This window comes from Sitophilus oryzae, unplaced genomic scaffold (assembly GCF_002938485.1).
Source record: "Sitophilus oryzae breed Bouriz unplaced genomic scaffold, Soryzae_2.0 scaffold_809_pilon_pilon, whole genome shotgun sequence".
Lineage (NCBI taxonomy): Eukaryota > Metazoa > Arthropoda > Insecta > Coleoptera > Curculionidae > Sitophilus > Sitophilus oryzae.
In genome coordinates this window covers 1,712,271-1,724,250 of record NW_022147427.1, presented here as the reverse complement: position 1 = coordinate 1,724,250, position 11,980 = coordinate 1,712,271, and the positions used below count along the sequence as shown (strand labels likewise).

The following is an 11,980-nucleotide window of genomic DNA, read 5'->3' as shown; positions in this document are numbered from 1 at the left end:
TATAGGATGGCTCAATTAAGTACGAGTGGATCGAGATTATTTTTTTTTAATGGAACAACCTGTATATTATTGCATTTTTGGCTTCCTTTCAGATCACTTTACATAATCCTAAGTTATGAGTAAATATATTTCGATAATTTCAGAGATATTAACAAATAAATAAAAAATATATATTTTGAACCTTTCTTAAAAAAAATTGTTAAAAATACTAGAACTGTCCTGAAATCAAAACTATATTAGATATTTACTTTTGATGCTCTGCACCTACTGTGCTATAAATATGGTAATCGTAAATCATACAGGATGTTCAAAATCCTACGCCATGCGCCAAGCTTTCTAAAATATAAAATAATTTCTCTTTGTTTTTTAAATGGCATACATATATTATTTTTCAATCGATGGAGAATTAAAAAATGAACATTTTTTGTATTTAAAGTGTTTCAAAATTTTTAATGGTTTGGCAGATATAGGTACTCAGTATTATTTCATATGGCTCTTTCAACGGTAAAATACGAGTAAAAAATTATTGGGTGGCTTGATAATAATTTACTGTGAAAAATGTCATAATATGAAATATAAAACCGCGAATATCTGCAAAACCCTTAAAAATTTTGAAATACTCTGAATAAATGGAATTCTCATTTTTTAATTCTCCATTTAATAAAAAAATAATATACAGGGTGTTCCATTAAAAAAAAAAAGAAAAAATATTTTATATTTAGAATGCTTGACGTAGAATTTTGAACATCCTGTATGATTTACGAGTACCATATTTATAACAAAGTAAGTACAGACCATCTAAAGTAAACACATATATACAGGGTGTCCCACTTAAGATGGATACAAGCCAATATCTTGATTGTTTGTTGAGCGATCTTTTTCATTTTTGGCAGGAGGCTGTATGGCTATAAGACGTACATTTTGCACAGGGTAGGAAATAGATACTGTCCTAAGGGTAGTTTACTCTTGACTCGAAAAATATCAAACCCCATTAAAACGTACGTCTATGAGGTATCGCATTTCTTACCCTGGGCAAAATGTACGTCTTATAGCTATACAACCTCCTGCCAAAAATGAAAAAGATCGCTCAACAAACAACCAAGATATTGGCTTGTTTGTTGAAACACCCTGTATATTTAAACTATCGAAATATTTTTACTCATATCTTAGAATTATGTAAAGTGATCGGAAAGGAAGACAAAAATGCAAAAATATACAGGGTGTTCTATTAAAAAAGAATCCCGATCCACTCACTCTTTTTTGAGCCACCCAATAAAAGTTAAAATATTCTCCTGCAATACATCCTAGTACATAATTTAGGATTGCACTTAAACAAAATTTCCAAGTTTTTTTTATCACAAGAGCTACAGAAGGCCGGCGTACTATTATTTCCGAACCCTGTATATTGCGTGACAACTAAAAAAGGCAATATCGACTGTTATTACCCTGGAAGTTACTCGTTTATACCACGTAAATTGAGATTTATTAGCAGTTTAATAGTATGTTAATGTATAAACTCTTTAAAACTAATAATTCAAGCAAGTTTCCAAGTGGCAAAAGTTTCCTTATATTAAACTTCTGTTATAAAACAGTTTACAGGCAATAGATCATCATGGTTAGTATTAAAGGTGGTATAATAGGATCAAATCAGAGCTTTAGAGATGTTAGACTAATCCTATGATATTTAATGTAAGCTTTCATTTCTTAACATAGCTTAGTGCAGTAAATATATCATTTGATCCAATAAAAAGACGCAGAGTAGGCGTAGAAATAACAATTTATATCAAACTAGATTCGAACTATATGATATATTTTTACTGTAATAACTGCTGATATATTTTTAGAAATGTTGTGCTTTTTCGTTCACTAAGACACACAGAAGTTTTCATTAATCTCAAATCACTGGATTTATAGCAATTTATATATTATATTTTTATTTTCAATTATTGTTTTGTTCTGGTGCTGATATTATTAGAAAGTTATAGCAATAATTATCTGTTATTTATGAATTTAAAATAATTTTATATTATGAAACTTTCCATGTAAAATAGTTCTGTACATTATCCTAGTATTGAATTTCTAATTAATCCCAATTTACGCTTTATAAACAAGGCAATTTTGTATCTAATTACATTCGATATTACATTTTATTCTCTGTCGCCCAATTTATAGGGTTTGTAACCACAATTAGTGATGCAAACATCCCAACAAAAACATAGATGTATCCATACATCAATATATTAAATAAAAATGGAGATATATCGTTTGCATCCCTACCCAAAATTCACTAAATACTAAGTCTGGATAAAAACCGCTAAATTTAAAAATAACACGTCGTTCTACAATGTTCTCTCCTAAGGGAGACAAATATAAATGAAATCCAATTCAATTTGCTTTGTGTTTAACATAACAATTTGTCAGACTGTAAGATTAATTCTGTTTTTTCTTTCTTTTTTATTGCTACCAACGAAGGAATCAAATGTAAGTATACACCATGTAGATTGATTTTTTTTCGATGTATTAAATTTTGTGTTGTTGTCGATGTTTTTTTTATTTAGGTTTGTTTTCTGTGGCATGTTAGATGTAAGATAAATAATTTCTTTTGCTGTGGGTGTAAATTTAATTTTGTTTTTTCTTACGAAATTGAAGAAGTTGAATTTTGAAAGAGTATCAAAATAACTTTAGTTGTGTAACTTTAGTTATTTTGATACTCTTTCAGTATTTTTGGAAAGAAACCTGATTGTTTTTTTGGTAAATTTATAAATAGATTTTTGAAATTAACTGGAAAATATTTATTAAATATTATAAATAATATACAGGTAGATTAGTATTTAGAAAAAGTTCTATACGAGAAGTCCTATAGAGGGTGGGTCTTAAATAAGTACAAATACTTTTATAGGGCTCGTACATATGCAGTTCAATATACAGGATGGGTTTTAAATAACTGCAAATATTTTCAGGGGTGGTATATTTCGACCGCAAGAACACGTCTATGAGTTTTTTTGCAAAAAAGATGTTGAAAATTGTGCATATTCTTTTAAATTTTTCCGTATATTTTAGAACTGCGTGTTCACGGCAAATTTTTATCACGGTATGATTTATTATGCTCTGATATTACCATGATTACGGCACTAAAAGGGATGCAAATACAGAAAGAATGTGATGGCTTTCAAAATTTTTAAAAATAATTATTATTTTTTTTAATTTTCAAACTTGAATAACTCGGTTATTTTGGACTTATTTGAAAAACGGTAAAGAGAAAATGTATTTCTTCTATCGAGATCTACCAGCCCTGAAAATATCTGCACTTATTTAAAACAAACCTTACGGCATTGTAGCATTTCAGCATTTAAAAATTACAATTTTAGTGTAAAAATATATTTAAATCACCCTGTATATTTATGAAAAATATTTAAAAAAATGCGTTTCTATTGTCTGCAAATTTTATAACAAAATGGAATGAACATTTCGGAGGAGCATTTTCGAAAGACTGGATCGCCCTGTATATGAACTGTTTCTCATGAAACAAAGCTTTTGAATTTTCACTTGTTTTTGGGGACGCATTGTGTGAAATTTAATATTTAATATGCTTGTGAAGGGGGGAATTATTAAATTTTTTCACAGAAATTAATGACAATATGGTGAATGTATTTCTGAATGAATGTATTTAAAAAGCAACTGGGCCTTATTTGAAACCTCATAAATGGTATTAATGCTTGGAAATATAATATACAGGGTGAGTTCTAAATAAGAGCACATATTTTTAGGGGTCGTATATTTTTTTTGTATAAAGCATTTTTCGTGAAAAAAACATGAAAATTTTGTATTTTTGGGAATCTTTTTAGATTTTTTTTAATTTTCAGTTAAAAATATAATATCTTGATAATATGGTAACATAGGTAGTAGATTAAATTTAAAGGAACGAAAACACAAAAATTCCAGTGGTTTTAAAAATTAAAGCAAAAATTATATATTTTTAATTTTTCAAGGTAAAATAACTGGGCTATTTTGAACTTATTTGAAAATCGGTAAAGAGAAAATATGTTTATTTTATTGAGATCTACCAGATTTAAAAATATGTACACTTATTTAAGAGTATACTCTGTATAATAATATAATATATAAAAATCCGCCAATTTGCTACTTTCTAGATCTTTATTTCTTTCAGTACGAAAATAAAGGGATACTAACTTTTATAAGTCCATAAATACACATTTTAATCAAGTTTTTGTTTTGAGAAATTCAATTTATTTTAACCAACAACAACCAAACTCGTAACGGCGCCACCTTTGTATAGGGTCACAAACGAATTCCACCAACAGGGATAATCTTCTATTCATCCGTCGGCCCTTAAAACAGACCCTAACGTAACGTGACGACCTTAGGACTCACCTGGCACGTGTATATACCCTTCCCTTATTGCTGGACCCCTGTGCTTTGTTATGAATTAAGGCTTGTTTTTCACTAATTCGATTGTCTGCAGTGGCGGGTTTAGGGAAAAAATATGCCCTTTATTTTATTTTCAATATAAATTACACAAATCGAACAAAAATTTTATAGTGTAAGTATGTATTATTTATTATATTATACCCTATGATCGAGAAAAAAACGGCGTCAGCGATGGCTATGAAATGAAGATCGCTGTCATTTTTCATATGTAAATTGTTATGGGAAATGTCATTGATCGTCATTTCCCAGCCAACTGGACGCCGTTTTTTTTTTCGATCATAAACTGTATTCCGGAAACTGCGGCAGCATATTCTGCAGATAAAAATAAGTAAAAAAGTTCGTATAAACTTATGTCCTAAAATGCTTAGTTTCGGAGATACAGGGTGTAGAAGTTTCATTTTTATTTCGATTTTTTCGAAATAACTTCTGAAGTAACGTCAGTATTTGGATGAAAATTGGTGTCTGTTTTTTTTTGACACAAGAAATTTGGTTTTGATGTCAATATGAATCCTATTCGTAGGGAGCGCCATCTACATGTGTTTTAACTACTACTGAGTGAAAAAATATACATTTCCGTGACTTTTTACGTGAAAAAATATCTCTTGGTAAAAATTGCCACGAGCAACGGTTCTCAAGATATTTAGTATGGAAATAATCAATAGCACCTACTGAGTGTAATTGTCCGTTTCATGAAATGGATATTCAATTAACCACACACCTAAGCAAACCAAATAAACTTTTCTTCCTCCATCTGGTACCAGTTATATCTGGTACCAAACGGACAATTACACTAAGTGGGTGCGACAAATACATGTCATTATTGACAAAAAAATAAACACGTTGTGAAAAAACCTCCAAACACCAATTTTGACGTTACTTCATAAATTATTTGGAAAAAATTGAAATAAAAATGAAACTTCTACACCCTGTATCTCCAAAACTAAGCATTTTAGGACCATTTAGATATGCAGCCGAAGTTTCCGGAATACAGTTCGGACCACTCTGTATATGTATGCAGGGCATTTACGATAAAATCCGGTCATTAACGTAAGTATTCAATTTCATCGATATTTACGAAAATAACCGTGTATTAAGGACTATGTTGAAAATATTACTCTTTTATTGGCTTTTGTCGGTCGTTTTCCTAGCAATAACGTTATTGACCACGTAATATTGGGAAATTTTGAAATATAACTATCCGCCAGCATCAACATACAATAGCTAATATTTCCTTTCCATTGAACCCTGACTTTGACATTCAATTTTAAAACCAGGACATTTAATATCTAGAGATAAAAGGAAATCGATTTGAAAAGATCTAACGGAATAGGCCAATATAGCCACCTAATAATATCTTATTTAATCCCTACACAGTATAAGTATGTCCCATTAACTATTTTTAGTTTTAATCACCGGTTTTATTAGGAAAAAATCTCTCCAAGAAATCTTATATGGATATTTCGCCACTGCAAGAAAATCTATGTATTGCTCATGCATCTGTAGATGTTAGTAATGTATGGCAATTGCTTTTTGATTTTAAAGAACATAACACAAATAAACATAACATACGTAAAAATTAAAAACAAATTAAAAATAATCATACCGAACAGTTTTTTAAAAAAAAACTAAAGTGTTCTCGAATAGTTGAATTTAAATATTTTAAATAGTTTTTTTCTTTATTCTTTGTATTTTTTGCTTCCGATGATGGAGGAGATAAACTTTCCGAAACGTTAGGCATTTTTTTGTTCGTTAGGCAAATTTGTTTATCAGTAAACCTAACTGCTGACAATTTAGTCTCCGTTGGATTAACGCTGCAGTTTTTACAAAAAATAACTATTTTATTTTGTAGATTTAGAAGAAAATCTATGTATTGCTCATGCATCTGTAGATGTTAGTAATGTATTTCAATTGCTTTTTGATTTTAAAGAACATAACACAAATAAACATAACATACGTAAAAATTAAAAACAAATTAAAAATAATCATACCGAACAGTTTTTAAAAAAAAAAACTAAAGTGTTCTCGAATAGTTGAATTTAAATGTTTTAAATAGTTTTTTTCTTTATTCTTTGTATTTTTTGCTTCCGATGATGGAGGAGATAAACTTTCCGAAACGTTAGGCATTTTTTTGTTCGTTAGGCAAATTTGTTTATCAGTAAACCTAACTGCTGACAATTTAGTCTCCGTTGGATTAACGCTGCAGTTTTTACAAAAAATAACTATTTTATTTTGTAGATTTTCTTGCAATGGCGAAATACCCATATAGAATTTTTTGGAGAGATGAATCCGCCCCATAGGTATAGACATTTTTTAGAAAAAAATGTTACTAAAAATATGCAAATTATATGTATGGGACCATATGAAAATTTTAGATCCGGTTCTGTTACCGCCTCTCGACCTATTTCGCTCCTAGACAAAAGGGCGGAAATGTGACTACGTAGGGTTTTTAGGTTATAGAAACGGTCCAAGATATTTCGAACGGTTAGGTTTTTTTTAGTGAGGTGTGTGATTCAGGTTCGGAAATTCTTTAGCCTTCTAGCCTTTTGTCGGAAGGTCTGAGGCTTTTTACAACCTGTTCAATGATGAACAATTTAACTTCAATTTTAAAGTTAGTTAGGGGTAATCAATTGATTATAAAGAGGTTCATTCAATCTCGTACCTTATTCTAATTTTTTAAAATTAATATTTTTACTAAAAATAATATTTTAACACCGTATTTTTTATACAATACCTTCATTGAAGGTATTGTATAAAATTTGAGGCATTGAGGCACTCTCTCTATTATCTCTGCTTTGTTCCTATAACTGGACAGAAAGTAACGATAAAACTTTTATATTGTTGAAATAAAATTTAACGTTCTTTTTATACCACAGAAAATAATAAAATAGGAAATTGCCGGACAACCGCGAAGTAAAAAAGCTTGAAATCGCACCCTAGAACTTTGTATTTCTTTTTATCCTGAGAAAAATGTTCTGAAAAATCCTAAAATTTAGTACTCCTGCCCCAAGAAATGCATAAAAATTATGTTCCCATAAGAGGCAATGTGTTGGTTAGTTAAAATTTATATACAGATTGCTTTCCTTTTTTTATTTTTAGGTAAGTGTGACACATCATTGCATTTGGGAGGTCAAGCTTTTAATAAAAGGAAATAAAAAATTATATATATTTAGTGGTATCTATCTATGGAGTTCAGAATCGGGAATTCCCGGTTCTTTTGAGACATCAAAGAACGGGGAGTCCAAATTATTAATTCCCGGTTCTTTCGGTACTTTCGGGACTCGGTATTAATAATTAAAAATTTCTACATACACACTTTCACAACATACTTTCTAGCGGTCGAAATCATATATATATATATATATATATATATATATATATATATATATATATATATATATATATATATATATATATATATATATATATATATATATATATATATATATATATATATATATAAACGGGATTTGGTTTAAGTATTTAATACTCATTTCCAACTACAGCCTATTGCTGCCTTCCCGTTACCCTACGCCACACATCTCGATTTAGAGCGTCATCAGCTTCTAGGTTACGAGCTTCCATTGCTTCCGTAACCGTTCCGTTCCAGGATTTTCTAGGTCTACCTCTCTTTCTTCTGCCCCTGGGGAGCCCATTGAAAACTCTTTTTGGCCACCTGTTCTCCGGCATACGCAGAACATGTCCAAACCATTTTAAGCTGGATTTTTCGATTCGATCCAGTACTGTCTCCTCCGATGCATTCATGATACGCCTGACCTCGATGTTTGTCTTTTTTTCATCCTAGATATACCTGCACTTCTTCTAAGGTAGTCCATTTCAACAACTTGATTTTTGCGCTTCGCGTCTGCACTCAGAGTCCATAGCTCTGAACCATAGCAAAGAACTGACTCCACCAATGTTCTTCCAAGTCTCTTTTTGAGTTGTTGCAGATAAGTTTCGGTCCCACCAGAGGCTGTTAAGACATCCAATAACTTGTTTGCTCTTCTGAATTCGGTTTGTATTTCTTCTTTGCCCAAACCCTCGTTGTTGATAGTAGCACCCAGGTATTTAAATTTGTCTACTTGTTGAATCTGGACGTTATCATTAATGAAGACTTCAAAACAAGTGTTGGAATTGACAGCTAAGTATTCGGTCTTCTTTAGACTAACCTGAAGTCCCCATTTGTTGTATACTTGATAAAGCCTCTTAGTCATGAACTCTAGATCGTATGAGTCCTGCGCAATCACGACCTGATCGTCTGCAAAGCTCAGGGTAAATAGTGTGTTGTCCCCAATGGGTATTCCCATACCTTGATATTTCGTCTTCCATTCCCTAAGGGCTAATTCGACGTAAGCGTTGAAGATCAGAGGAGATAAGCTGCATCCTTGTCGCAACCCTTTTGTGGTGTTAATTGGATTAGATAGCCTGTGTCCTATCTTAACGTACGATTCATTTTCTTTATATAGCTATTTTATTATCTTAAGCAAAGGTCTATCTACTTCTAAGATATTCAATACTTCCCATATCTTGCTGCGGGGAATAGAGTCGTACGCTTTCTCCAAATCAATAAATGCTAGATGGACTTCTTGATCTACTGCTATCTTTTTTCCATCACCTGCTGCAGGACAAAAAGGTTATTTGTGCAAGATTTCCCCGGTGTGAATCCGCTTTGGTCTTCCGAGATTTTGTCACCAATACTGTCCCTGAGCCTACCCTGTAACACCTTTCCAAAAAGTCTGTTGACCGAACTGTTAATGCTTAGGCCTCTATAACAAGTGGGGTCGTTACGATTTCCCTTTTTAAAGATGGACACTATGTGAGCCACTCGCCATTCTCGGGGTAGTTTACTTTGCAGGCAGCATTGGTTAAATAGCTCTGCCAGACGCCAGCGTAGTCTTTGGGTTCCACACTTTAACAATTCGGCTACAATATTACCAGGACCTGGTGACCGTCCATTTTTCATTCTTTTGAAACTTTGATGTACTTCTCTTTTGCTTATCATTAAAGTGCCTGCAAGGTTGTTCTCATCTTCTACTGCTCGGAATTCTGGTCGGTTTTCTGTCAGTAATTCTGCATAGTAGTTGCGCCATTTTTCTATATCCATTCTATTCAAGAGCTTGTCCGTTTGATTGGTTTTCATTTGTCGGATTGTTCTCCATACCTCAGTACTCCGTGCGCCCCTATTAGGCTTTCCACTTGCTGGCACCTTCTTTCCCAAATATCTGTTTTTCCTACCTTAATGGCGGCTCGTACCTCTCTATTTTTTTGCTTGTAATGACTCCAGTTAGTATCTGTTCGGTCTGAGAGCCATCTTTGATAGAATTTTTGTTTGTCATTGATTAAGGCCTTTATGCTGTCAGTTATCCAAGCTAGTTCATCTTTTTTTTTCTGCATGTTCAGTTCACCTAAAACTTCGAAAGCTACTTTTTTAATTAGGGTTCGAAATCAAACTCTTCTAAATAAGTAATGATGTTATTTTTATTGTTCTTGCTTCTTGATTCTCTTCGTTCTTCGTTCGATGATCTCTTCGTTCCTATAATATTTATTATGTTTTGTTTTAATAGATATTTGCATTTTTAATTCAATATTTTAGGGCTTTTGTCTCAAATTCGGTTATGTTGGTTTATGTTGTTTGATGTGAAATTTAAGTTACCTATACTTTTTTCTTTACTTGTGTTCATGTTAATTTTTTTCATGACTGGTTACTTAATAATTTGATATTATTTTCATTAAAAATCTCATTTTTTTATCAATTTTACTTTGAAAAACCATCCCTTGCTTTCTGATGGATAAACTGCACCATCATTGAATAAAAATTAGTCAGTACCGAAAAAAACGGGAAATCCCTGTTCCAAAGAACCTTTCCCGGTTGCGAAAAACAGCTCCGGTTTCGGAAACCATAATTTTCGGAAACTTAACCCAACCACCCAGAAATAAATACTAATCTAAAAGAATTCAATTTTGTTAAAAAAAAAACGTTACGTTGCTTTTACGTTTGTTTTTATGACACTTCCCCAAGGGCAACGGCAAAAAACGGCAAAGCTGTGCTGTCTCGTCCCGTTTTCCCGCTGCTGATATATTTTTACTGACCTACATTAAAGTATGCAGCCGGGTTAACTGAAAACTGAGGGAGAGAGCGTTGTGGGGGTAAATTATACCTTTCCAGGGCCGACGGTGCAGGGTTATTTTAATTAAATAAACTGGAAAGCGTAGGGTTGTAAAACTAGGGGATGTAAAAAATACTTGCATAGCTGAGCAGGGTATTGGGGTAGGACGTAGATAAAAGCGGTAGGTACGTGTGCGGAATTGTTTTAGAGCGGTGAGCCGAGATTTAAATGGGGGTAGGGAAAAAGGGGATGTTTTAGGTATTTATGGCGTTTTTTTATAATTAGATTATTATAACTTTGTGTGTATATATTTCGTGTTTAAAATAACAATTGATTTAAAAATAGAAGTATAATTTGCTACAATTTTATTTTTTTTTTGTTACATTTTTTGTGTCTATAATTATTAAGGTGCCGTTACTTACAAAGTTGATCATTTCTCTCACGACGCCCCCTAAATTTTTAGTTCATTGTCTAAAAAAATAACAGACCATTGAAAACCCTTAATATTCACAATAAACCTTGCCCGAAAGACGATTCATTTCTCATTTAAATTACATAGGATTTTTCCACTTTTTACAAATAACTTTTTTCTCTCGATCTTGTTCTCTCGCAGCCATGACAATCACATATTCTTGTACAGAATTGCTCTACAAAAAAGGTCTCTTACAATTTTTCGATAAATCTACTCCTTCAAAAGTTATTCACGGTTAAAGTTAACCACTCTGTAAATTCCTAAATTTTTCAACTTTTTTGACAAAATTATGATTATTTTTGAAAAATTTAATCTATTACTTAAATAAAACTTAATCTATTACAATCCTGATGGTGTTAAGGTTGGGAATTAAGAAATCTTCAAGTCTAATGAAGTTTAAACCCTTTAAGTATAGCTGATTTATTTTAATAAACATTCTTTAGTTGGATTTTGATATTTCTTCTTATACTCGCTTACAATCTGAATCACATATTGATTTTCATCTTTATTTCTAGATAAAATATTAATGTATTCTTCTGACAATTTAACAGCTCTTTCTGCAGTATAATTAACTACTCTCAATTTTTTTCACAATTTCTAAGCCTCTCATATATCCAGGATCTTTTAACCATTCCTTACTGTCTACCTGCAGAAAACCTGTATCAATATTAAACCGTTTAAAAAACGAATTTGATGAGTGGAGCTCGGTCAAAAATCAAGGGAAATATTGGAATATATTTTCGCAAGTAAGTGACTATATAATATAAACCGATCATTTATGAAATTCACTTTAAATTAGCTAATTATATATTTTTTTGCATTTTTGCTTTTATTTACCACTTGTCAAAGATTGGATGTCAAAGAATTTAGATACGTCAATTTGACTTACCTGCTTCAGTAGCGTATCGGATGTTTGTGTTAATAAATAATATATACAATACAACGTGAAATATAA

At 31.6% G+C, this 11,980-nt stretch overlaps 1 pseudogene; it reads left to right on the top strand.

Moving 5' to 3' along the window:
• Positions 1-2,471: 2,471 nt before the first annotated feature.
• Positions 2,472-11,980, top strand: part of LOC115888945 — an 82,611-nt pseudogene continuing 73,102 nt past the window's right edge.